Source organism: Stenella coeruleoalba (genome assembly GCF_951394435.1).
Source record: "Stenella coeruleoalba genome assembly, chromosome: 11".
Taxonomy (NCBI): domain Eukaryota; kingdom Metazoa; phylum Chordata; class Mammalia; order Artiodactyla; family Delphinidae; genus Stenella; species Stenella coeruleoalba.
The window spans coordinates 99,763,622-99,789,436 of record NC_137157.1 but is presented as its reverse complement, the minus strand read 5'-3'; the positions used below and the strand labels follow the sequence as shown (position 1 = coordinate 99,789,436).

The 25,815-nt window shown below is 41.7% G+C and overlaps 1 protein-coding gene across 10 annotated transcripts in view; it reads left to right on the top strand.

Annotated features, from left to right (window-relative positions):
- RAD52 (RAD52 homolog, DNA repair protein) overlaps positions 1–25,815 on the top strand; it is a 58,663-nt gene that overhangs the window by 12,692 nt on the left and 20,156 nt on the right. For 4 of the 10 annotated variants that reach the window (XM_079937392.1, XM_079937393.1, XM_079937390.1 and 1 more), the window contains exon 1: positions 14,180–14,837. The exons of 2 other annotated variants lie outside the window; for them this stretch is intronic. The gene's annotated coding sequence lies outside the window, so the exon portion shown is untranslated. Of the gene's footprint in view, positions 1–14,178; positions 14,842–21,639; positions 24,389–25,815 lie in introns of those variants that run through there. 4 more of the 10 variants (XM_079937401.1, XM_079937391.1, XM_079937395.1 and 1 more) reach the window with 4 other exon arrangements.

Genomic DNA, 25,815 nt, shown 5'->3' with positions numbered 1-25,815 from the left:
ATGCTTCTTTATTTATTTTCTGTTTCCCCTCAGAAATGTAAGTTCTGTGAGGGAAGGGACTTTCTTTTTTTCCCTGTTTTACCCCTAGTGCTTGGAACCTATTAGACACTTGGGGGAAAAAATGCTGAATGAGTAAATGAATGAGCGAACAATATTATTTAAAAAAAAAAAAAAGCTAACTGCCTGATGACCAGACTGCAGCCGTGACACAAACTGCTCCATCTTTTTTTTTAACAGAAACCATTTTATTTATGTATTTATTTATTTTATTTATTTTTGGCTGCGTTGGATTTTAGTTGCAGCATGCGGGATCTTTCTTTGCAGCGCATGGGCTTCTCTCTAGTTGTGGCACACGGGTTCCAGAGTGCGCGGCTTCAGTAGTTGCGGCATGCAGAGTTAGTTGCCCTGCTGCGTGTGGGATCTTAGTTCCCCGACCAGGGATCGAACCCATGTCCCCTCCATTGGAAGGTGGATTCTTAACCACGGGACCACCAGGGAAGTCCCAGCAAACAATATTGAACATTCAAATTGCTTCAAGCTTTGTGTGTACAAGGCTTTGTGCATTTTGTTTCCGTGTTTTATGATTAATGAATAATGAATAATATTATTATGAATAATAATGAATAATTCTCAAAATGAGATTATGGAATAGGAAGGTAAAGGCATTTTTTGGCTTTTAATAAAAATAATTCTTTTATGAATAATTCTCAAAATGAGATTATGGAATAGGAAGGTAAAGGCATTTTTTGGCTTTTAATAAAAATAATCAAATTGTTTTCCAAAATATTTAAACCAGTTATGTAGAGGGCACCAGTTATATGATGGTCCTGCTAGGCATTCTACGTTTAAACTTTTCCATAAATTTTATAGGAAAGACTAGAAAATTTGATTATTTTTCCATATTTATTTATAACCATCAATAGTACTGTTACTTTTTTCTTTTCAGTTTTATTGAGATATAATTGACACACAGCACTGTATAAGTTTAAAGTGTACAGCATAATGATTTGACTTACATACATCGTGAAATGATTATCACAATAAGTTTAGTGAACATCCATCACCATATGTAGATACAAAAATTAAAGAAAAAGAAAATTTTTTTCCTTTTGATGAGAACATCAATGTATTTTTAAATAAATTAATTAATGTAATATAAATATTACTTTAAAAAATTAAAATCTCACCCACAGGCTTTCTCAGGTTCTTTCACCTTTTTGGTTCTGACCTATCCTTAGCTGACCTTAATTAAAGGTGAACTTAGTAGCCTACTTTAGACAATGCTTCCTATGTTCCTCCACTAAGTGTCATACCAGCCTCACAAGTTCTGGATTCTAAGTCCTGTTTATTAGCTTTTATCGTGGTTATAGATTCTCATGCTGGAGGGAAAGGCTGTTTTCTCTGCCTCCATGACTATATGCCCTTTTTAAAAATACCATGCCCCTGCCCGCAATACGTTCTTTATCCTCTAAGAATATGAATACAAGTATAGCTTATATATGCACACTTGAGTATACTTTATACAGCTGTAAGTATTTACATAGAATGAGAGTAGTTATATATAATCACACATGAATTTTTTGTGTTTCAAGATCTCAGCAAGGGATGTACCTGGCTTTGGTTATCGATGAGAAATGCAGCTAATAGAACATTCAAATTACTCTGGTACCCATGCAAAATAACTCAGTTGTTAGTTCACTTTCTTCAGATACCACCTTGTCTCATGAGCCACCTACTCCCAGATGTTATTCTAAATTACCATTTGCAGTCACTTCTCACAATGCCCACTCCCAGCTGCCTTTCTAATTCAACATTTCACAGTTCCTGCTTTGTTGCTGTTCTTTCCAGTTGGCATTTTAATCTGAGAGCTAAGTATCTTTGTCAACCACCATTCCTCATAGGCCAAACTTTCAAACTGCAAGGCTTTCAGGAAGTCATTTGGTTAAATATTCCCTCATTTTTGGTTACAAATGCCTTGCTTTTTATTTTAAACTATGGAAAGCTTCATGACTGTATTAGATTGTGCTAAATAAGAATCCAGTGACCACACTAATCAGCAAAATGATTGTGACTCTGGAAACCAAGACTAAACTGCAGTTATATCACTGGAAGTGTAGGTGGGATGTATGAAGACCTTTCTCAGTGCTCACTGATGTGACATTTAAGTCAATAGAATGGAGGTAACAGTTCCTAAATTATCATCTATAGACAGATAGATAGATAGATAGATAGATATTGTGCCTAATAAACCTTTCTACATAGTTTCTTCATTTTGCCCCTTCTAGATTTTGTACTTCACACTTAATATTGTAAAAACGTACTTGTTGTTTGCATTCCTGTAATGCAAATAACATGTTCAGTTACTTAATATATATAAGTGAATATTTTCATGTTTTATCTAACATTTGACATACATAATTCAATTAGCACAATCCCACCAAATTCTCATTTAAATAAAATTATTGACAATTTTACTTTTTTTTTTTTTGCTGTACACGGGCCTCTCACTGTTGTGGACTCTCCCGTTGCGGAGCACAGGCTCCGGACGCGCAGGCTCAGCGGCCATGGCTCACGGGCCCAGCCGCTCCGCGGCATGTGGGATCTTCCCGGACCGGGGCACGAACCTGTGTCCCCTGCATCGGCAGGCGGACTCTCAACCACTGCGCCACCAGGGAAGCCTGACCATTTTACTTTTGGTATGAATCAATTCTCATTGTTGGAATGTTAAATGATTCTTTGGTGTTCCTGGGATGCAAAAAAAAAAAAAAAAAAAAACCCAAAAAAACCCCTAAAAGCATGTATTTTTTTTCCTACAAAACTCACTAATTCTTCATTTGTTCAACAACTATTTATTGAATTTCTGCTGTGTGCAAAGTATAGTTCATGATAGTGAGGATATAGTGGACAAACTCTCTGCCCCCACTGAGCTTGTATCCCTATAGGGGTACTATATTACTAGTATTACTAGTATATTACCAGTATTTACTATTAAGATAGTTATACTATAACTATATTACAAAGCTATAGTAATCAAAACAGTATGGTATTGGCTTTAAGACAGGCACATAGACCAATGGAACAGAATTTGGAGCCCAGAAATAAACATATACAGTCAACTAATATTTGACTAGGGAGCCAAGAATACTCAACAGGGAAAAGATAGTTTCTTCAATAAACAGTGCCGGAAAAACTGGATATTCACATGCAAATAAATGAAACTGTATCCCTATCTTACACCACTCACAAAAATTAACTCAGAGTGGATTAAAGACTTAAATGTAAGACCAGAAACAGGAAAACTCATAGAAGAAAATGTAGGGTAAAAGCTTCTTGACGTTGGTCTTGGCAACAATTTTTTGAAACACAAGCAACAAAGCAAAAATCAATAAGTGGGACTATAGGGCTTCCCTGGTGGCGCAGTGGTTGAGAGTCCACCTGCCGATGCAGGGGACACAGGTTCGTGCCCCGGTCCAGGAGGATCCTACATGCTGCGGAGAGGCCCACGTACCACAAAAAAATAAAAAATAAAAAAATAAGTGGGACTATAACTGGGAGCTCCCTGGCAGTCCAGTGGTTAGAACTCAGTGTTTTCACTGCCATGGCCCGGGTTCAATCCCTGGTCAGGGAACTAAGATCCCACAAGCTGCATGGCATGTAAAAAAAAAAAAAAAAAAATCAGTGGGACTATGACAAACTAAAAAGCTCTGAACAACAAAAGAAACAATCCAAAAAATGAAAAGACAACCTATAGAATGGGAGAAAATATTTGCAAACCACATATCTGGTAAGGGCACTAATATCCTAAATATATCAGGAACTCCTACAGCTCAATAGGAAAAAAACAATCTGATTAAAAATTAGAGAAAGGAGCTAAATAGACATTTTTCTAAAGAAGACATACAAATGGCCAACAGGTACATGAAAAGATGTTCATCAGGGAACTGTAATTCAAAGCCACGAGATATTGCCTTACAACTGTTAGAATAGATATTATCAAGAAGACAAGAAATAACACAGTTGGCAAGGATGTGGAGAATGTAAATTGCTACAGCCACTATGGAAAAAAATTAAAAATAGAACTACTATATGATCCAGCAATTCCACTTCTAGGTATTTATCCAAAGGAAACAAAAACACTAACTTGAAAAGATATCTGCACCCCCATGTTCATCGCAGCATTATTTACAATAACCAAGATTTGGAAGCAACCTAAGTGTCCATGGACGGATAAATGGATAAAGAAGATGTGGTACATATATACACAATGGTATATTACTCAGCCATAAAAAATTAATGAAACCTTGCCATTTGTGGCAACATAGATGGACCTTGAGGGCATTATGCTAAGTGAGATAAGTCAGGCAGAGAAAGAGAAATACTGTATGATCTCACTTACATGTAGAATCTAACAAAACCCTCAAACTCATGGAAACAGAGAGTAGATTGGTGGTTAGGGAGTGGGGGTGGGGAAGGAAGTCTGAAAATGGTCAAAGGGTACCAACTTCTAGTAGTAAGATGAATAAGTTCTGGGGATGTACGTACAGCATGGCGGCTGGTTAATACTGCATTGTATACTTCAAGTTGCTAAGAGAGTACATACTAAAAATTTTCACCACACACAAACACACAAAGGTAACAATGTGAGGTGATGGATGGGTTAACTAACCTTTTTCTGGTAATCATTTCACAGTACATATGTATATCAAATCATCATATTATACACCTTAAACTTACATAATGTAATAAAGGAAAAAAAAGAAAAATGTGTAAATATATATTGGTCTCTGTCCCTGCTTCCCGGCACAGAGCTCCTAAAACTCTTGTATCTTCCTAAATGATAAGAGTGCTAAGAGCATCTTTTGTTCTAACATTTGGTCGTTGACCCTGGTTCGGTGACACAGAGCTTTAGGAATCCTTTGACATTTCCTGCATGATAGGAGTGTCTTTTGTTCTAATGAGGTGACTCTGGGTGGGCTTCTAAATAACTTCAGGAGGGGGGCAGGGGAGGTGCTGGTCACCAGAAAGACCAAGCCATGATTAGAAGGTTGGAACATTTAGACCACACACCCCCCCCCCCCCCCCCATCCTCTGAGAAGGCGAGAGGGGCTGGAGACTGAGCTAATGATCGATCATGCCTATGTGATGAAGTCTCCATAAAAATCCCAAAATTGGGGTTTGGAGAGCTTATGCTTGGTGAACATATCCATGTATTGGGAGGGTGGCACACCCCAACTCCATGGGGACAGAAGCTCCTGCGCTTGGGACCCTCCCGACCCACTTCCTACATATCTTCTCATCTGGCTATTCATCTTGTATCCTTTATCATATCCTTTGTTACATAATAAACTGGTCGACCTAAGTAAGTGTTTCCCTGAGTTTTGTGACCTCTTCTAGCAAATGATCAAGTCCAAAAAGGCCAGTAGGGGGAACCTCTGATTTGTAGACAACTCAGACAGAATTGGTGGATAGCTTGGGGACCTATTATTTGCAAATGGCGTTTGAAGTGAGGGGCAGTCTTGTGGGAGTGAACCCTTAACCCGTGGAGTCTGCCTGTCTCCAGTTAGTGTCAGAACTGAATGGCGTTGTAGGACGCCCAGCTGGTGTTGCAGAGAATTGCATATGTGCAAAACCCACACATTTGGTGTTGGAAGAGTGAGTGTGTCAATATTATGAGAGTAAAGGAGAAATACACAGGAGGAAGAGGGTAGTTTTTCCCTTATAGCTTCTCACTCATTTCATTTCGTTCTTTGCTAAGTCACCTCATCCGAGACGCCTTCCCCAAATCATCCCTCCATCTAAACAGCGCCGCCGTTCTCATCATGCTAGCTCCTGCCTCAGTCTTCGTCGTAGCCCTTCCTTCTACCAGCCGTACCGTATAGTTGTTTGCTTGCTCACCCTTTCTCTGCCTTCTAGGATACAAGCCCCATGGGATCCTGGACTTTGTTCTTTGCTCCCTCCTCAGTGCCTGCATTGGTGTCTTTCACACAGGAATGGCTTAATACATATTTATTTGATGAAAGATGAATAAATGAATGAATGAGAAATACTAACCATTTACTATACTATGGGAACCCTTAACTGGTAAAATATTTTGAAGTGACATGTTATACAGCACTCTACACAAAACAGAGGAAAGCCACGTATCTCACATGGAAGCTTAAGACCATTTTAACAACATAAATGAACACTTTCCTTTTAAAAAATTGTTCTTCTATGCCCAGCAAAGGAAAACCATCAACAAAATGAAAAGACAACATGTGGAATGGGAGAAAATATTGGCAAATGATGTGACTGACAAGGGGTTAATATCCAAAATATACAAACAGCTCATATAACTCAATATCGAAAAAATAAACAACCCAATCAAAAAAATGGGCAGAAGAGCTAAATAGACATTTTTGCAAAGAAGACATACAGATGGCTAACAGGCACATGAAAAGATGCTCAACATTGCTAATTATTAGAGAAATGCAAATCAAAACCACAATGAGGACTTCCCTGGTGGGGCAGTGGTTAAGAATCCGCCTGCCAACGCAGGGGACACGGGTTCGAGCCCTGACCCAGGAAGATCCTACATGCCGCGGAGCAACTAAGCCCGTGCGCCACAACTACTGAGCCTGCGCTCTAGAGCCCGCAAGCCACAGCTACTGAGCCCGTGTGCCGCAACTACTGAAGCCCGTGCGCCTAGAGCCCGTGCTCTTCAACAAGAGAAGCCACTGCAATGAGAAGCCCGCACACCACAATGAAAAGTAGCCCCCGCTTACCGCAACTAGAGAAAGCCCGCGCAGCAACGAAGACCCAATGCAGCCAAAAATAAATAAATAAATCTATTAAAAAAAAATAGGACAAGGAATACCTGTATACCCTTTACCCAGATATGCCTTATAGTTAACACTTTACTCCATTTGCTTTATCTGTGTTCTATCTACCTACCTATCTGCCTATCTATCCATCCATCTATCTATCCATCCATCTATCTATAATTAAAGGGTGAGTTTCATACATCGTGGCTCTTTAACCCTAAATACTTCAGTGTGTATTTCCTAAGGATAAGGGTCTTTCTCCTCTAACATAATCATAGTTGTCAGCTTTATAAATTCATAAGATTACCTTGATTTCAGAATTTAACCTATCATCCGTATTCCAATGTGATCAACTGAGCCAAAAACGTCGTTTATGGCATTTTCCCCCTCCAGCACAGGATCCAGCCTAGGGTCGGGTACTACATTTGTTTGTCAAATCTCTTTACCCTCCCTGATCCTGGGACATTTTCATAGCCTTTATCTTTTCTGACACTGACATTTTGAAGAAGGCAGTGTCTACCACCCCTGCGCCTAACACACACTTTTTCTCTTGTAACTGAACGTTCCTCATTCTGCATTTGTCTGATGTTTTTTGTGATTAGACTGACGTTATACATTCTCTGTTGTAACACGGCGAGGGGATGCTGTGTCCTCCTCAGGGTATCGCATCTGGAGACAATGTCCAGTTATCCTCACTGGTGATGTTAATTTGATCACCTAGTCAAGGTTTGCTCAATTTCTCCACCGTACTATTACTGTGTTTTTTTTTTTTCCTTCCTCCTTTGCAGTTTATGTCTATGAGGAGACAGTTTAGGATCATGCCAGTATTCTCCTCATCCAAATTTCCCCTCAGATTTAACATCCATTGATGATGCTTGCCTGATTCAATCTTTACCACGACAGTTGCCAAATGATAATTTTCCAACTCCAGCACCTCCTCAACATTTGCCAGTTGACCCTTGTCATTCTGCTATTTTTTTTTAATTGGGAAGGACTCATCAATTCTTCTCAGTACAACTTTCCACATATCCAAAACGTCAGATAATCTCTCAGCACCGTTTTTCCCCCTGTACACATTCCATCTGGAGCTCTTCGTCCTCTCCTCCACTTCAGACTCGTGGTCCCCTGGCTGCTGCATAGCTGCCTTCCTGAGATTTTCACTTCTTATCATCTAAGGAATTTCATGGCCTTTTTTCTGTGTTGGATCCTGTTTCCTGAGTCCTGTGCCTTCCTCTTTCTTAGTTTCCTTTTATGTTTTGAAGAGAAGAGACATTCTTCTCTAGCTTTCTGAGAAAAGGTAGGCAACAAGTTAATTTTTTTTGAGCATATGTGTGTCTAAAAATATCTTTACTTATTCATTCACTTTACTTATAATTTGGGTATTGAATTCTAGGTTAGCAGTTATTTTCCCTTGGAATCTTTAGTGTCTTTTAGCTTCTGTTGCTGCACGGAGGAAATCCAAATGCAGTCTGATTCCTGATACTTTTGATGTAACCTGATACTTTGTATGTAACATACTTTTTTGGTTTTCATTCTGAATATTTTCATTTAAAATATTTCCTCTACCTCTTATGGTATAAAATTTCTCAGTGTAGCTCCTTTTTAATTCATCATTCTGAGGTCTGGGGTGGGACCTTTCAATATGAAGACCTATGTCTTTCAGGTCTGAAGAGTTTTTTTGTGTTTTCTCTGTGTTAATTTCTTCCAGGTGTTTTCTTATTCTCTCTTTCTGGAATACCTATTTGTCAGATGTTGGACTTGACCGATGCTTTAATTTTCATATTGTTTCTCTTTTATTATCCATCTCTTTGACCAACTTTCTGAGAGATTTTTTTTAACCTTATCTTCCAAACTTATTAGTGAAATTTTTATGTTAGGTATCATATTTTAAATTTCTAATTGCTTTCTTTATCTAATACATTTTTTCTTTTTTCTTAGAGTATACTGTTTTGTGAACAGAATACATATATCTTCTTATCCTAGAATGTTATTTATGTTTTCTTTGGAAAAATGTTTTTCTGTTTGCCTTCTCTCTTGGGTTCCTTTTACATTTGCTTTAATAGCTTTTATCTCAAAGATATTCCCTGTGATCCTTTACTGTCTTCATATTTAAGAATGAGGTATTAGTCATCTCATTGGAAGCTTTCTGAGCGTATGGAAGTTCTCTGATTTGCCTCATTGTAGGCAAGCTTTTAAAAATTATTTTATTTTAATTAAAAAATTTGAAATTGCAGTAAGATACACATAATATTTACCATCATAATAATTTTCAAGTGTACATTTAAGTGTACATCTCAGTAGTGTTAAGGACATTCACATTGTTGTACAGCCAACCTCCAGCTCTTTTCCTTTTGCGAAATTGAAATTCAATATTCATTAAAAAAACAACTGTCCATTTCCCCCTCCCTCCAGCCCCTGGCAACCACTCTTCTACTTTCTGTCTTTATGAATTTGACTACTTTAGGAATCTCCTATAAGTAGAGTCATACTGTGTTTATCTTTTCGGACAGGCTTCGTAATGTCCTCAAGCTTCATCCATATTGTCCCAGGTATCAGAATTTATTTCCTTTTTAAGGCTGAATCATAGTCCATTGTGTGGACACACCACATTTTGTTTGTCCATCATCTGTCAGTGGACACTGGGGTTGCTTCCGCCTTTTGGCTATTGCAGATAATGCTGCTATGGACATGGGTGTGCAAATATCTGTGGGTGTGCAAATATGGGTGTGCTATGGACATGGGTGTCTGTAAAGACTCTGCTTTCAATTCTTTTAGGTATATAACTAGAAATGGAATTGTTGAATCATATGGTAATTCTATTTTTAATTTTTTTGAAGGCCCACAATTGTATTTGCGCCATTTTACATTCCTATCTGTAGCGCACATTATTCCAATTTTTATACATCTTTGTCAACATTTGGTATTTTCTGTTTTTAAACAGTAGTCATCCTAATGAGTGTGGGTAAGCTGTTTTAAGTGTATAGTTTTGGGCCCTGCTTTTTCCACAGAAAATGATCTTGAAAATTCTTTTTTCCACGTCAGTAGTTTTTGTTTGTTTGTTTTATTTTTAGGCCGTGCGGCATGCGGGCCAACCAGGGATCGAACCTGGGCCCCCTGCATTGGGAGTGTGGAGTCTTAACCACTGAACTACCAGGGAAGTCCCCTCAATAGGCATTTTTTTAAACATGATTTTTAATGGCTGTACTATTTAACAGATTCCATAATGTAACATTTTAATTCATTTTCAGTAATTTTTCAGGGTATAAATAATGTTGTGCAGAATATCCTTATAAAGAAATCTTTGTGTACATCCCTGATATTTTTCTTAGTTGCTAAGGTCCTACAGGTTGAATTCTTGTATCAGAGGATATATGTTTTTGATATATAGTCCCAGATTGCTTTCCTGAAAGGTTGCATCAGTTTATATTCCTACCAACAGTATGAAAGTATCATCCACACTGAATATTGTCAGACAAAATTATTTCAATGTAAGATCATAAATACAAGGTCAGTAAGACTATATACATCAACAGATAACAGTGGTCAACTCTGAGAATAGTTCTGGTTTTGACATATGAATGGTTACGTAAAATGCTAGATTAATTTTTATTGTTTGTATTTTTCAGTAAGAACATATGTAATAATTATATAAAAATAAATATTTCAATTTCCTAACAAAACAGAAATGGTTGAAATTATATACTTATTTTATTTCTTAAAAATATTTATTTATTTATTTACTCAAATTATCTACTTCTAAATGACAAGATCGTGTAACTCTAATATGAAATTTTCTCATAACTTTTTCTGAGAGCAGTGCCACGTAAGCAGTGCAAGAAACCTTGAATTTTACCTTCTTTATTTTTTAAAAATTTCTTTGATTTAATTTTATTATTTTTTTTTATAAAGCAGTTTCTTATTAGTCATCAATTTTATACACATCAGTGTATACATGTCAATCCCAATCGCCCAATTCAGCACACCACCCTTGCCGTGTCCCCCCGCCCTTGGTGTCCATACGCTTTTTCTCTACATCTGTGTCTCAATTTCTGCCCTGCAAGCCTGTTCATCTGTACCATTTTCTAGGTTCCACATATATGCGTTAATATACGATATTTGTTTTCCTCTTTCTGACTTACCTCACTCTGTATGACAGTCTCTAGATGCATCCACGTCTTTGTTCTTTTTATGGCTGAGTAATATTCCATTGTATATATGTACCACATCTTGTTTATCCATTCATCTGTCGATGGGCATTTAGGTTGCTTCCATGACTTGGCTATTGTAAATAATGCTGCAATGAACATTGGGGTGCATGTGTCCTTTTGAATTATGGTTTTCTCAGGGTATATGCCCAGTAGTGGATTGCTGGGTCATATGGTAGTTCTATTTTTAGTTTTTTAAGGAAGCTCCATACTGTTCTCCATAGTAGCTGTATCAATTTACATTCCCACTAACAGTGCAAGAGGGTTCCCTTTTCTCCACACCCTCTCCAGCATTTGTTGTTTGTAGACTTTCTGATGATGCCCATTCTGACTGGTGTGAGGTGATAGCTCATTGTAGTTTTGATTTGCATTTCTCTAATAATTAGTGATGTTGAGCAGCTTTTTATGTGCTTCTTGGCCATCTGTATGTCTTCTTTGGAGAAATGTCTGCTTAGGGGGCTTCCCTGGTGGTGCAGTGGTTGAGAGTCCGCCTGCCGATGCAGGGGACACGGGTTCATGCCCCGGTCCGGGAAGATCCCGCATGCCGCAGAGCGGCTGGGCCCGTGGGCCATGGCTGCTGAGCCTGCGCGTCCGGAGCCTGTGCTCCACAACGGGAGAGGCCACAACAGTGAGAGGCTCGCGTACCGCAAAAAAAAAAAAAAAAGAAATGTCTACTTAGGTCTTCTGCCCATTTTTGGATTGGGTTGTTTGGTTTTTTAATATTGAGCTGCATGAGCTGTATATATATTTTTGAGATTAATCCTTTGTCTGACGACTCATTTGCAAATATTTTCTCCCATTCTGAGGGTTGTCTTTTTGTCTTGTTTATGGTTTCCTTTGTTGTGCAAAAGATTTAAGTTTCATTAGGTCCTATTTGTTTATTTTTGGTTTTATTTCCATTACTCTAGGAGGTGGATCAAAAAAGATCTTGCTGTGATTTATGTCAAAGAGTGTTCTTCCTATGTTTTCCTCTAAGAGTTTTATAGTGTCTGGTCTTACATTTAGGTCTCTAATCCATTTTGAGTTTATTTTTGTGCATGGTGTTAGGGAGTGTTCAAATTTCATTGTTTTACATGTAGCTGTCCAGTTTTCCCAGCACCACTTATTGAAGAGACTGTCTTTTTCCCATTGTATATCCTTGCCTCTTTTGTCACAGATTAGTTGACCATAGGTGTGTGGGTTTATCTCTGGGCTTTCTATCCTGTTCCATTGATCTATATTTCTTTTTTTGTGCCAGTACCATATTGTCTTGATTACTGTAGCTTTGTAGTATAGTCTGAAGTCAGGGAGTCTGATTCCTCCAGCTCCGTTTTTTTCCCTCAAGACTGCTTTGGCTATTCGAGGTCTTTTTTATCTGCATACAAATTTTAAGATTTTTTGTTCTAGTTCTGTAAAAAATGCCATTGGTAATTTGATAGGAATTGCATTGAATCTGTAGATTGCTTTGGGTAGTATAATCATTTTCACAATATTGATTCTTGCAATCCAAGAACATGGTATATCTCTCCGTCTGTTTGTATCATCTTTAATTTCTTTCATCAGTGTCTTATAGTTTTCTGCATACAGGTCTTTTGTCTCCCTAGGTAGGTTTATTCCTAGGTATTTTATTCTTTTTGTTGCAATGGTAATGGGAGTGTTTCCTTAATTTCTCTTTGAGATTTTTCATCATTCGTGTGTAGGAATGCAAGAGATTTCTGTGCATTAATTTTGTATCCTGCAACTTTACCAGATTCATTGATTAGCTGTAGCAGTTTTCTGGTGGCATCTTTAGGATTCTCTATGTATAGTATCATGTCATCTGCAAACAGTGACAGTTTTACTTCTTCTTTTCCAATTTGTATTCCTTTCATTTCTTTTTCTTCTCTGATTGCCATGGCTAGGACTTCCAAATCTATGTTGAAAATAGTGGTGAGAGTGGACATCCTTGTCTTGTTCCTGAACTTAGAGGTAATGCTTTCAGTTTTTCACCACTGAGAATGATGTTTGCTGTGGGTTTGTCGTATATGGCCTTTATTATGTTGAAGTAGGTTCCCTCTATGCCCACTTTCTGGAGAGTTTTTATCATAAATGGGTGTTGAATTTTGTCAAAAGCTTTTTCTGCATCTATTGAGATGATCATATGGTTTTTATTCTTCAATTTGTTAATATGATGTATCACATTGATTGATTTGCGTATATTGAAGAATTCTTGCATCTCTGGGATGAATCCCACTTGATCATGGTGTATGATCCTTTTAATATGTTGTTGGATTCTGTTTGCCAGTATTTTGTTGAGGATTTTTGCATCTATATTTATATACTTATTTTAATATGTATGCTTTTTGGTTTAATTAAAGTTAAACCTTTTTTCCTCTTTATTATCTTTCTCCTTTTGTGAAATATCCACTCACTTCATTTGTATTTCCTGAGTTGTTAGAAGTTTTTATATATGAATTCTCTTCACCATACATGTCAATAATATCTCCCCCTCTTTCTTGTTTATTTTCTACTTCCAGAAGCTAAAAAAGTTGAATGTAGGTAGCTACATTTATCCATCTTTTACTTCATGATTACTTTATCAGCTTTTATAGTTAGACAGCTTTTTTCTGCATGCTGAGGTCGGATATTCATCTGCATATTTTTTTTACTTTGTTTTATGCGTATCTGCGTGTATTTAACATTTCACCCTTGAATTCAGCTGTAATTTATTTCAGTGCATATTTTGATAAGGAATATAACTCCAAACAGTAACTGTCTCAGCACCATTTGGAAGCCAACATTCCTTTCTTTACCAAATGCACTGGGGGTGGGGGGACGGGGGGTGCTCCCGGGAGGAGTGAGCAGTCAGCTCAGCTGGAGGTGACTCGCCCGGGGCTTTGCTGCTCACATCGGGGTCAGCGCGGCTGGAAGGGCTCCTGGGCAACAGCTGGAAAACGCAGAGACTGATTTTGTTGGAGTTTTCCGCAATCAGCTCGGAGTCGCGATGACAACTTTTTAATCTTGCTTTGCTCGGTGCTGTAAGACGTCCCGAGCGCAGGTCGCCACGCAGCGTCTCTCTCGACGCGAGCGCCTGGGAGTCCTGCAGACCCGGGGGCGGGGGTGGGGGGGGAGTGCGGGGAGGTGGGCGTGTGGAGCCGGGACGGAGACGGGGATGTGTGCTGGGCGGTGACGGGCGTGTGCCGGGCGGGAGCGGGCGCGGCCTGGGCCGGAGGGCTCCTCGGCCTGCGATCCAGGCCGCGCTCTGACGACCGGCCTTAGCAGGATGCAGGAGAACGGTCCTCTCCCGCAGCAGCCTAGGGGCACTGGGCGGCGCCGAGACGTCCTGCCGCCCCTCGTCGGGCTCGGGCTGCCTGGCTGGGAGAGCTGAGGGCGGCGCCACGAGGCCAGGCGAGCTCGCCGGCCGCCAGGGGGCAGCAGAGATCCCGGCGGCGCAGGGTCCGCGAAAGCCAAGCGGAGTGAGCGGCGGCACGGAGGTCAGGTTCACGCTGTTAGCTTGCTTTTGCGGCTCTCGACAGACGGCTCTGCTCCCGCTCCGACTTGACTTGCGGCTCCTCTTCCTGTACCCGGCAGTGGCCCAGCACGTTTTCGGTCTGACCTTCTTCCGCGGACCCTTATGTGCGTTCACGCAGTTATGGCCCGGGGCAGATTGGCCCGGACCTTTTCCCCAGCGTCCTCTGCGCCGTCGCGCCGGAGCGCCCTTCTCCGCGTTCAGCCCACCGCAGCCGGGCGCGCTCTCCCTCCCGGACCTTCTTCCCAGCGTCCTCTGCGCGGCCGTGCCCGAGCGGCCGTGCCCGAGCGCCCTTGCTCGCGTTCAGTCAGGACGGAGCTTCGTGCGCGCTGCGTGGCCGAGGCGCGTGAGTGGGGTCTCCGCCGGGTGGGGAGCTCGTCTTGCGAGTCCCGGCTTAGTGGTCCCAGGCCCAGCAGCGTGTGCTGAACCGCGAGGGCGCTGCGGCCCGAGGGCGCCGGAACGGGCGGGGCCGGGACTGGGCCGCGGGGTAATTGGTGCCCGCGGGCGGGGACGGAGGGTGTACGCGGCTGGGCCGCCGGGCGGGAGAGGCGGCGGGGAAGGAGTTAACCGTTTAGGAGGGATTTGACAGGTGAGCGCGTCTTCAGCCTTTCTAGACCTTTCTTTAAAAATTGAGAGAGAATTCACATACGACTAAATTCATCCTTCTAAAGAGACCAGTTGAGTGGTTTTTAGTATAGTCAGGGGATTGGGCCGCCATCACCGCTGTCCAATTGCAGAGCGTTTCATCGCCCCGGAAGGAAATCCCGAGCTCGTAGTAAACGCTTTTCCTGTCCCGCTGCCCAGCCCCACCAGGCCGCTTTCTATCTCTGAGTTTGCGGGGCCAGGATAGTTCACCTCACTGCAGTCAGACGGCGTTTGTCCTCTCGTGGGCGGCTCCTTGCGCGCGGCACAGGTCCTCGGGGTTCGTCCGCGCTGTAGCAGTGGTCGGCACTTGCCCCTTTTTACGGCCGAATGATAATAGTTCAGCGTAGGGAGAGACCATGTTGTGTTTCTCCGTCAGTCGATGGGCATTTGGGGTTTTGCACCTTTTGGCTTCCGAGACCTTTTGAGCTCTGTTCCTCCACGGAACTCACAGTCGGAGGCACAGTCAACTTAAAACCCTTCTGCCAACATTGAACTCTGGAATCGGAGCTGGTAGTGTTCCAGTGGCGTCGGGTCCGCTGTCTTGCAGGAAAGTTTGACAGTGTTTCTGTCCTCGGCTCAGCACTTGCTGGGCCGTCGGCTGTGGTGGTCACAGGCAGAGAAGCGTCGGTGTGCGGGTGTCATCAGCGATGCCGCCAAGACCTGTTGACGCGTGATAGGAACTGGGTGGACTCGGAGATGAGCGCATGAAGAAGGTGGCTGAGAGCTGTGGGAGACGTCTGACCTCCGAGCACGCCCAGTTCATCTCCGTTATTTGCGGATGCACGGCCCGGCTAAAACTCCTCGGGAGCCTCCAAGTAGATAGCAGGGCCAACGCGCCCGTCCCCAGCTCAGGTCCAGCAAGGCGTGCCCCTGCCGCCTTGTCTCCGCTCACACTGTAAACCTGCGTCCTTGTTGTGGCATGTTTAGTGCCACAGTTTTATGCTTTTCGTTAGTGATTCCATTTTCTTCCTTTAACGCATTTAAAAAAAATTGAATGAGGGATTCTTTAAATTCTGTAGTTCTTTACAACTTTCAGAAGTACCACTGCCCCGCCCTTGCCCCTCCCTTCTTCCCTCTCCCCACTGATAACCACTGGTTTGTTCTCTATATTTGTAAGTCTGCTTCTTTTTTGTTTTGTTCACTAGTTTGTTGTGTTTTTTAGATTCCACATATAAGTGATATCATGCAGTATCTGTCTTTGTCTCTCTGACTTATTTCACTTCGCACAGTGCCCTCCAAGTCCATCCGTGTTGCTGTGATTTCACGGTTTAGAATGTTCTCCAAGCTTAGTGCTGAAGTGCTGTCTGGTGTTCGAAGTGCAGGGTGGCTGTGATGTGCCTTAGAGAGACATGCACGGCAAGCTTCTCTTAGATGAGCTTTGTTCGGGCCTGAGTTATGTGCTGTTGGCTGTGATTTCAGTAGTTATGCATCAACAATACATACTAAATAGGGTGCCTTTAATAGACAGAAACAGGCAGAGCAAGCTTTTGTATTGACTGGTCGGTGAAAACGTAGTGACTGGAGGCTCGCAGGAACCTAGGCCTGTATTTCTGCTAGGAGCAGTGGCTCGGTGTTGGATTATTGAGTGTTCGTGGTAACTGTAGAACATGAGTATCATGAATAGTGAGAATGGACTATGTAACCAATTTAGTTATTCAAGGGCAGAAAGCCTAGTGGGGATGTTGATTCAACTTCTGTGACTTTTAACATTTTTCCACTCAAGGTATTCATTTTTAATAACGTTCTGGCAGTTTTGAAGCGGAGAGGAGCTAAAATAAAGCTAAAATGCTGTTTATTCTGCAAGCTGGGTAGGGACTCTGCTCAGTCCTGGAGATCCGGTAGTTAGTATACGGCCCCGCTGTTCTCCAGCGGCAGAGTGTGGGTTATGGTGTGCTGTGATAAATGTGTAAATGCTATGGGAACATAGGGTTAATTCTGTTGAGAGTGTACTGAGGTGTGTAAGGCTTCAAGGAAGAGATGACATTTTGAGATGTTTCCTTCTTTTTACTTAAATAATTCTTTTTCTGCTCTGTTGCTAAATTTTGAAAGAAGTCTTACGAACATGAGAGTAGCATGTACATAAATGAAAATAAAGAATTTTGATACCCAGTCCTGTTCTTCTTGATCTGCACAGTCAGAACTTCACCGCGCACTGAGCTGGGTCACTTCTGCCTGTGATGCAAATCCAGAGTCCACCCCTTCTCTCCGTGGCTGTTTTCTTGGTTGAGCCTCTGTCATTTCCTCTCTGGACTGTTGTAACGTAGACTCCGGCTGCTCTCTCCATCAGTTATTCGCTGCTGACACAGACCTTTAATTCTCAGCCTGAAATTTCCATTGCTCTCCCATGTTTACAAACTAAAGTTTTACGCTTTTAAAGGTGGCTTATTTAACCCTTCATGATAATGCCCTGCCCTGTCTTTAATAAAGATGAGGTCATACAAAAGAGGAAACTCTCCTTATGTAGCGTGCCTTCTTTCCTCTTTACTCCTTCCTTCCTTTCTCTGTCCCTCCATATATAATTAGAAATGCTTTTAGGTGATAAGGAAATAGATGAGAATAAAAAACATTTTTGCCAATCTTAATATCTTGAATTCATCAGTTTCGTGATTACAGCCACTATCTTGGCTAAGGCTCTTACCCCTCACCCCCCCAAAGGTCTTTTTTTTTTTGGTCATATGTTTTTATTTCTTGGAAAAATACCTATCAGAAGAGTTCTTGGGTCATATGGCAAATGCATGTTTAATTTCTAAAGAAATTGTCAGATTTGTTTCAAAAATTATAAAACCATAAAGCTTCTAGAAGAAAATATGGAAGAATATCATCATGATCTGGAGGTGTGCAAAGGTTTCTTAGACAAGACTCAGAAAGCAATAACCACTGGGGGAGTAAAAAAGATAAATTGGATTACATTAAAATTGAAAACTTCTTATTTAAGGTAACTCTAAGAAAATGAATAGACAAGCACTGACACCTGTTTGACAAGGAACTGATATCCAAGGTATATAAAGAACCATTAGGGTTCGAGGCCTGGGACTAATCCTCTGTGGCCTGCTGCTGTAAACTCTGGAATGCTGGCTTCATCTTCAAGTCATTCTTTTTTCATGAAGGGTACCATGTGTTTATAGCTGAGTAGTTTTATCAGCCTGTTTCCTGCCAACAGTGTATGAGCATTCTGGTTGCTTCACATCCTTGCCAACTTTTAGTGTTGTCAGTCTTTATTTTTAGCCATTCTAGTGGGTGTAGAGTGGTATGTCATTATGGTTGGTTTTAATTTTAGTCCTTGATTACTAATGATGTTGAGCACTTTTTCCTGTGTTTATTGACATTTTTATATCTTCCTTTGTGAAGTGCCTGCTCAAATCTTCTGCCCATTTAAAATTGGGTTAATTGTCTTTTTATTATTGAGTTGTAGGAATTCTTTGTATGTCTTTTTTATATCCTGGATATCAGTCTTTGTGGTTGCCTATTCATTTTCTTAGAGCTGTTTTTGTTTTTTTTTTTTGCGGTAAGCGGGCCTCTCACTGTTGTGGCCTCTCCCATTGCGGAGCACAGGCTCAGCAGCCATGGCTCACGGGCCCAGCCGCTCCGCGGCATGTGGGATCTTCCCGGACCGGGGCACGAACCCATGTGCCCTGCATCGGCAGGCGGACTCTCAACCACTGCGCCACCAGGGAAGCCCCTTAGAGCTGTTTTTGATAAGCAAAGTTTTACATTTTGATGTAGTCATATTTGTCATTTTTTCTTTTATAATTATTGCTTTCTGAGTCCTAAGTAAGAAATCTTGGTTACCTCCAGGTTGTGAAGGTATACTTATGTATTTTCTTGTAAGAATTTTATAGTTTTAGCTTTTATGTTTAGGCCTATGATCCATCTTTAGTTTTTGTGAATGGTGTGAAAATTATTTTGTGAAGAATATTAAATGTTCTTCCCATACAGATATCCAGTTGTTCCAGTATCATTTGTTGAAAATGCCGTTGTACTGCATTGGTACCTTTGTTGAAATTCAGATGACTGTATACATGGCAGTTGATTTCTGGACTCTTCTGTTCCATTGGTCACTCCTTATGTCAGTACCACCCTGTTTTAATTATAGTAGATCTTTTTTTAAAAAATAAATAAATAAATACATTTATTCATTTATTTATTTATTTTTGTCTGCGTTGGGTCTTCGTTGCTGTGTGCGGGCTTTCTCCAATTGTGGCGAGTGGGGGCTACTCTTTGTTGCGGTGCACTGGGTTCTCATTGCAGTGGCTTGTTGTGGAGCGTGGGCTCTAGGTGCGGGGGCTTCAGTAGTTGTGGCTCGGGGGCTCTAGAGCACAGCCTCAGTAGTTATGGTGCATGGGCTTAGTTGCTCCGAGGCATGTAGGATCTTCCCGGACCAGGGCTCGAACCCGTGTCCCCTGCATTGGCAGGTGGATTCTTAACCACTGCGCCACCAGGGAAGCCCTATAGTAAGTCTTGAAGTTGTGCAGTGTAGGTCAACAACTTTGTTGTTTTTCAAGTTTGATTTTGTTAGTTTAGATCCTTTGCATTTTCCACATAAATGTTAGAATCATCATCTTACCAGTTACTAAAAAAAGTCTCGTGGGATTATGATTGCAATGGCATTGAATCTTCAGATCAATTTGGGAAGAATTTACATATTAACAGTATAGTCTTCAAATGTATGAACGTGGTGCATTTCCTGTTTAATTTAGGTCTTTAATTTCTTCTGGTACTATTTTATAGTTTGAAGAGGTCTTATGCATTGTTCATTAAAATTACTCCTAAGTATTTTTTTTTTTTTTTTTTTTTTTTTTTTTTGCGGTACGCGGGCCTTTCACTGCTGTGGCCTCTCCCATTGCGGAGCACAGGCTCCGGACGCGCAGGCTCAGCGGCCATGGCTCACGGGCCCAGCCGTTCCGCGGCATGTGGGATCTTCCCGGACCGGGGCACGAACCCGTGTCCCCTGCATCGGCAGGCAGACTCTCAACCACTGCACCACCAGGGAAGCCCCTAAGTATGTTTTTTTAACTCACAGTGGCGCCATCGTTCACAGTGTTACTCTGTAGACAGTGTGCCATTTTTTTCTGACTGCTTATAAGGTTTTCTCTTTATTTTTGGTTTTTAGCATTTTGCCTACGGTGTATCTAAGTGTGATTTCCTTTGTGTTTATCCTGCTTTGAGATTTGCAGATCTTCCTAAATCTATAAACTTATGCCTTTCACCCAATTTGGGAAAATTTGAGCCATTATTTTAAAAAAAAATTTTATCCCTGTTCTCTTTAACCTTTTCGTTTGGGACTTTGATTATATGTGTTAGCCATTTTGATGTTTTCCCCCAGGACCCTGAGGCTCCTTTGTTATTTTCAATCATTTTTTTTTCTTCTTCTTCAGATTATTTAATTTCTTTTGAAGTATCTTTTTTTTTTTAACATCTTTATTGGGGTATAATTGCTTTACAATGGTGTGTTAGTTTCTGCTTTATAGCAAAGTGAATCAGTTATACATATACATATGTTCCCATATCTCTTCCCTCTTGCGTCTCCCTCCCTCCCACCCTCCCTATCCCACCCCTCCAGGCGGTCACAAAGCACCGAATATCCGGCTGCTTCCCACTAGCTATCTACCTTAAGTTTGGTAGTGTATATATGTCCATGCCTCTCTCTCGCCCTGTCACAGCTCACCCTTCCCCATCCCCATATCCTCAAGTCTGTTCTCCAGTAGGTCTGTGTCTTTATTCCTGTGTTACCCCTAGGTTCTTCATGACATTTTTTTTTCTTAAATTCCATATATACGTGTTAGCATACGGTATTTGTCTTTTTCTTTCTGACTTCATTCTGTATGACAGACTCTAGGTCTATCCACCTCATTACAAATAGCTCAATTTCGTTTCTTTTTATGGCTGAGTAATATTCCATTGTATATATGTGCCACATCTTCTTTATCCATTCATCCGATGATGGGCACTTAGGTTGTTTCCATCTCCGGGCTATTGTAAATAGAGCTGCAAATGAACATTTTGGTACATGACTCTTTTTGAATTTTGGTTTTCTCAGGGTATATGCCTAGTAGTGGGATTGCTGGGTCATATGGTAGTTCTATTTGTAGTTTTTTAAGGAACCTCCATACTGTTCTCCATAGTGGCTGAACCAATTCACATTCCAACCAGCAGTGCAAGAGTGTTCCCTTTTCTCCACACCCTCTCCAGCATTTATTGTTTCTAGATTTTTTGATGATGGCCATTCTGACTGGTGTGAGATGATATCTCATTGTAGTTTTAATTTGCATTTCTCTAATAATTAATGATGTTGAACATTCTTTCATGTGTTTGTTTGCAGTCTGTATATCTTCTTTGGAGAAATGTCTATTTAGGTCTTCTGCCCATTTTTGGATTGGGTTTTTGTTTTTTTGTTATTGAGCTGCATGAGCTGCTTGTAAATTTTGGAGATTAATCCTTTGTCAGTTGCTTCATTTGCAAATATTTTCTCCCATTCTGAGGGTTGTCTTTTGGTCTTGTTTATGGTTTCCTTTGCTGTGCAAAAGCTTTGAAGTTTCATTAGGTCCCATTTGTTTATTTTTGTTTTTATTTCCATTTCTCTAGGAGGTGGGTCAAAAAGGATCTTGCTGTGATTTATGTCATACAGTGTTCTGCCTATGTTTTCCTCTAAGAGTTTGATAGTTTCTGGCCTTACATTTAGGTCTTTAATCCATTTTGAGCTTATTTTTGTGTATGGTGTTAGGGTCTTTTGAAGTATCTTAAGTTCACTATTGAACTATCTTAAGTTCTTTTTTATATTTAATTTTGCATTTTGTGAACAGGATTGACAGTTTGGGGTGATTTACAAGATTCCTACTTCGAGTATTTCCTATTCTTTTAGTAATTTTATTATTTATTTGTTTTTTGGCTGCGTTGGGTTTTCGTTGCTGGGCCCTGGCTTCCTCTCTAGTGGTGGCAAGCAGGGGCTACTCTTCGTTGTGGTGCGCGGGCTTCTCTTTGCGGTGGCTTCTCTTTTTGTGGAGCACGGACTCTAGGCGCTTGGGCTTCAATAGTTACAGCTCGCGGGCTCTAGAGCGCAGGCTCAGTAGTTGTGGAGCATGGGCTTAGTTGCTCCGCGGCATGTGTGATCTTCCTGGACCAGAGATCGAACCCATGTCCCCTGCATTGGCAGGCGGATTCTTAACCACTGAGCCACCAGGGAAGTCCCCTTATTCTTTTGTAAGTGTAGTGAGTATGTTTCTTTATTAGAAGGCATTTGGGGGGAGATGGTTATATATCCTTTGACTTTTAAATGTTCTCTTGTCTTATAGGATCCTAAATTTCCCCCTTTTTGCCCTTCACAGGACAGTCTCAAAGGGCATCCGTCATTCCTTTTTCCTTCTTCTCAGAAGCCCCGCCTTGCCAGTTCTGCCTCACCGAGTTGTACATAACACTTGTCTCTTTCTCCATAGGCTGCACTCATCTCCCAGAATGTTTCGTCGGTATCTTCATACTTAGTGTGGGTCTTCATTTTCCGGGAGTGATTTTAGTTTTATCTTGGGCTCTCCATCCTCCTCTTCTCCCTTCTATGCATTTCTCTTCCCATCTGGGTCCCACCTTGCTCTCCTCAAAAAGTCGAGATGAGAGTTCAAGAACTATCTCCACTAGAAATTGATAAATATATTTCTTTACTTCTAGGCAGTTTGAAACTTCCACTTTCAGTCTTCTCATTATGTTAGGAGGTGCAGGGTGTTTGTGGTTTTATCTGTTCCTTCTGTTGGCGTGTATAGCTTCTGGCAGATGTATTGGGATATGTAGATTTATGGAGCTGCCGTAACTTTGGCTATCAGGAAGTCTTTCCTAACATTTTTTTTTTCTTTCCTAACATTTTATTTTGGAAAATTTGAAGCCTCTAGGAAAGTTATACAATGAATGCCTGCATATCCTTCACCTAGATTCATAGGTTTGTTACTTTATCTCTCTCTCTCTGTCTTTACACATGCACACATTTTATTAGTTGAATGATTTGAGAGTAAGTTGCAGAAAACATGACAGTTTATTCTAATACTTTATCATGTATCTCCTAGTAACAAGTTCATTCTCCTATATGACCATGATAGAGTTATCACACTCAGTATCTGTAACAGTGATACAGAACCATTGTCCAAAATGCAGTTCATCGTCAGATTTCCCCCATTGCCTTAGTCATATCCTTTACAGATTTTATTTTTTGTGATCTAAACTCCTGTAAAGGGTCACACAGTGTGTTGTCCTGTCTCTTTAGTCTCCCTGAATCTAGAAGAGTTCACTGTCCTTTTTGTTTTGCTTTGTTTTGTTTTTTGAGGCACTGATATTTTTGAAGAGTTCAGGCCTGGTAGGTTTCAACTTGTCTGATGATTTCCTCATGATTAGAGTCGTGATTAGATTGGTAGAGATGTTGGTGATATTATTATGTTTGACTGCTTGGTTAAGGTGGCTGCCAGATTTCTCCATTGTGACGGTGTCTTTTGCCCCCCTCCATTTTTTCTCCAAGTGCAAGTAGATTATTTGGGGACTGACCTCAGGACATACTGGGAGAACAGAGAGGCAGTGAGAAGGGACAGAAAAGGCAGTCAACAAAGGGTGCAACCCAAGCTGATTCCACCAGGAGCCTGGAGCCAGCGCAGAACTCACGGCTTAGCTTATCCCACAGAAGGGGTGAGAAATCTAGGGTCTTTAAGCTTTAGCCAGCTCCTGTCAGTCACTGAGGGCTGCTTCCAGGGGCATCCGTTCTCTGGTACTTGCGGCTTACCCTGAACAGGTGCAGAATGGGCCCCATGCCAAGCAAGCCCCCAGGTAGAGATGCAGGTGTTGGCGTGTGGAAGTTAGGCTGGGCGTGTGCTGTTGCGGTGAGAGCTGATGAGATAGTTAGCACAGCACCCCTAGTGTCTGCTAGGCCTGGGGACCCCGGGACCTAGAGCTTGAGGCAAAAGCTTATGTGGTATTATTTTTTTAGGAAGTGCAATTCCAGGAAGCAGAAGTGAAGGAAAAGGGGATTGAGGAGAGATGGAGACGAAGTCAGTCAAGCGTGCATTTCCAGGCTGGCCACCCCTTGGTACAAGGACAGCTGATTGCTTGGTTTCCTTAAGCTGTCTCCCTGGAGGAGGTGTAAGGTGCCACACCCCAGGACAGCCACCTAAATGAGGAGAGGAGAGGATCTACTCCTCAGCGCCTTTGTCTCCCTGGTGAAAGGTTTGCCCCGTGTACGTCAGCTCCACCAGATGTGCCGATTGTGCACGTGTGGGCATCAGGTGGGTCCCACGGGTTCTCACACCTCAAATGCAGGAGCGAGGCCAAGGGTGGGAGGTAAGAGGCATCCCTGGGAGCAGGAAGTAGGGGCCGTAGGGTTGTGCCCGTGTGCTGCTGGTCGGGACCCTCACGTATGTGGTCCTCCTGATGGCAGCCAGGGTGGAGACAGTGGTCTGAGGCCTCAGAGACAGGCAGGGCCAAGACTTGAGGTCCTGCGTAAGATATGCCTGATACATTGGGAATCTACTTTGGTTTAACAGGTACGCATGTACATACACATAAAACACACATACACAAGCACAGTCATATGTGAAGAAGATAACAGCTATCTGTTGCTGGTGGGAATCCAGCCACATTTTACTTCTTCCCATATTTTTGATATGTTTAAAGCTTTCTACAATAAGACATTTTAATTTTATAACAGGAAAATGGTTTGTGGACAGTTTTAGAAAGGGAGGCGGAACAGTAAGCGTTTTTTCCAAAGTTAAAACTGGCAAAAAGAATAATTCCAGGGCTTCCCTGGTGGCGCAGTGGTTAAGAATCCACCTGCCAATGCAGGGGACATGGGTTCAAGCCCTGGTCCAGGAAGATCCCACATGCCATGGAGCGACTAAGCCCATGCGCCACAACTACTGAGCCTGCGCTCTAGAGCCTGCGAGTCACAACTACTGAAACCTGCGTGCCTAGAGCCCGTGCTCCACAACAAGAGAAGCCACCGCAATGAGAAGCCCGCACACCGCAACGAAGAGTAGCCCCCGCTCGCTGCAGCTAGAGAAAAGCTCTCGTGCAGCAACAAAGACCCAACGTGGCCAAAAATAAATAAATAAATATTTTTTAAAAAATAATTTCATGTTTTAGTCTATAGACAGAGACTAGTTTCAATATATTGAATCTTATAAGATTGTTTAGAAAAGTAGAAACAAATTGCTTTTTAAATGTGAGAAGTGTAGCTGCTGCCTTATAAAATTAGTTTCTAGAATTAAAAAATATACTTTGTCTATATATCCTGCATTATGTATTTCTTTCATTCACTGGTGTATCCGTTCATTTACTATTCAGACACTTCCCTTCCTGACCACCTACTATGAGCAAGGTACTATGCTAGGCCCTGGGGGTGCCACAGAGAGTCAGGAAGAACCCCCCACCTTCTAGGGGTTCTTACTGGAGTGGGGAGAAATGGATGTGGTAGAGACAGTACTCACCAAATATTTAAATGCCTTCTTACATTTCCCAGCCTCTGGGGCCGTGTGACTAGTTCTGTCTGGGGAACTGTGACCAGAGTGATGCATGTCACAGCTAAGGCAGCTCTGAGCTGGTATGACTGCTCCAGCTCTGCCTACCCCTGCAGTGCTGACCTCAGGGGTCACACATGCCAGACGGCATGGCTATAGGATGGACAGGGCCGCCAGACTGTATTAAATCTTTCATG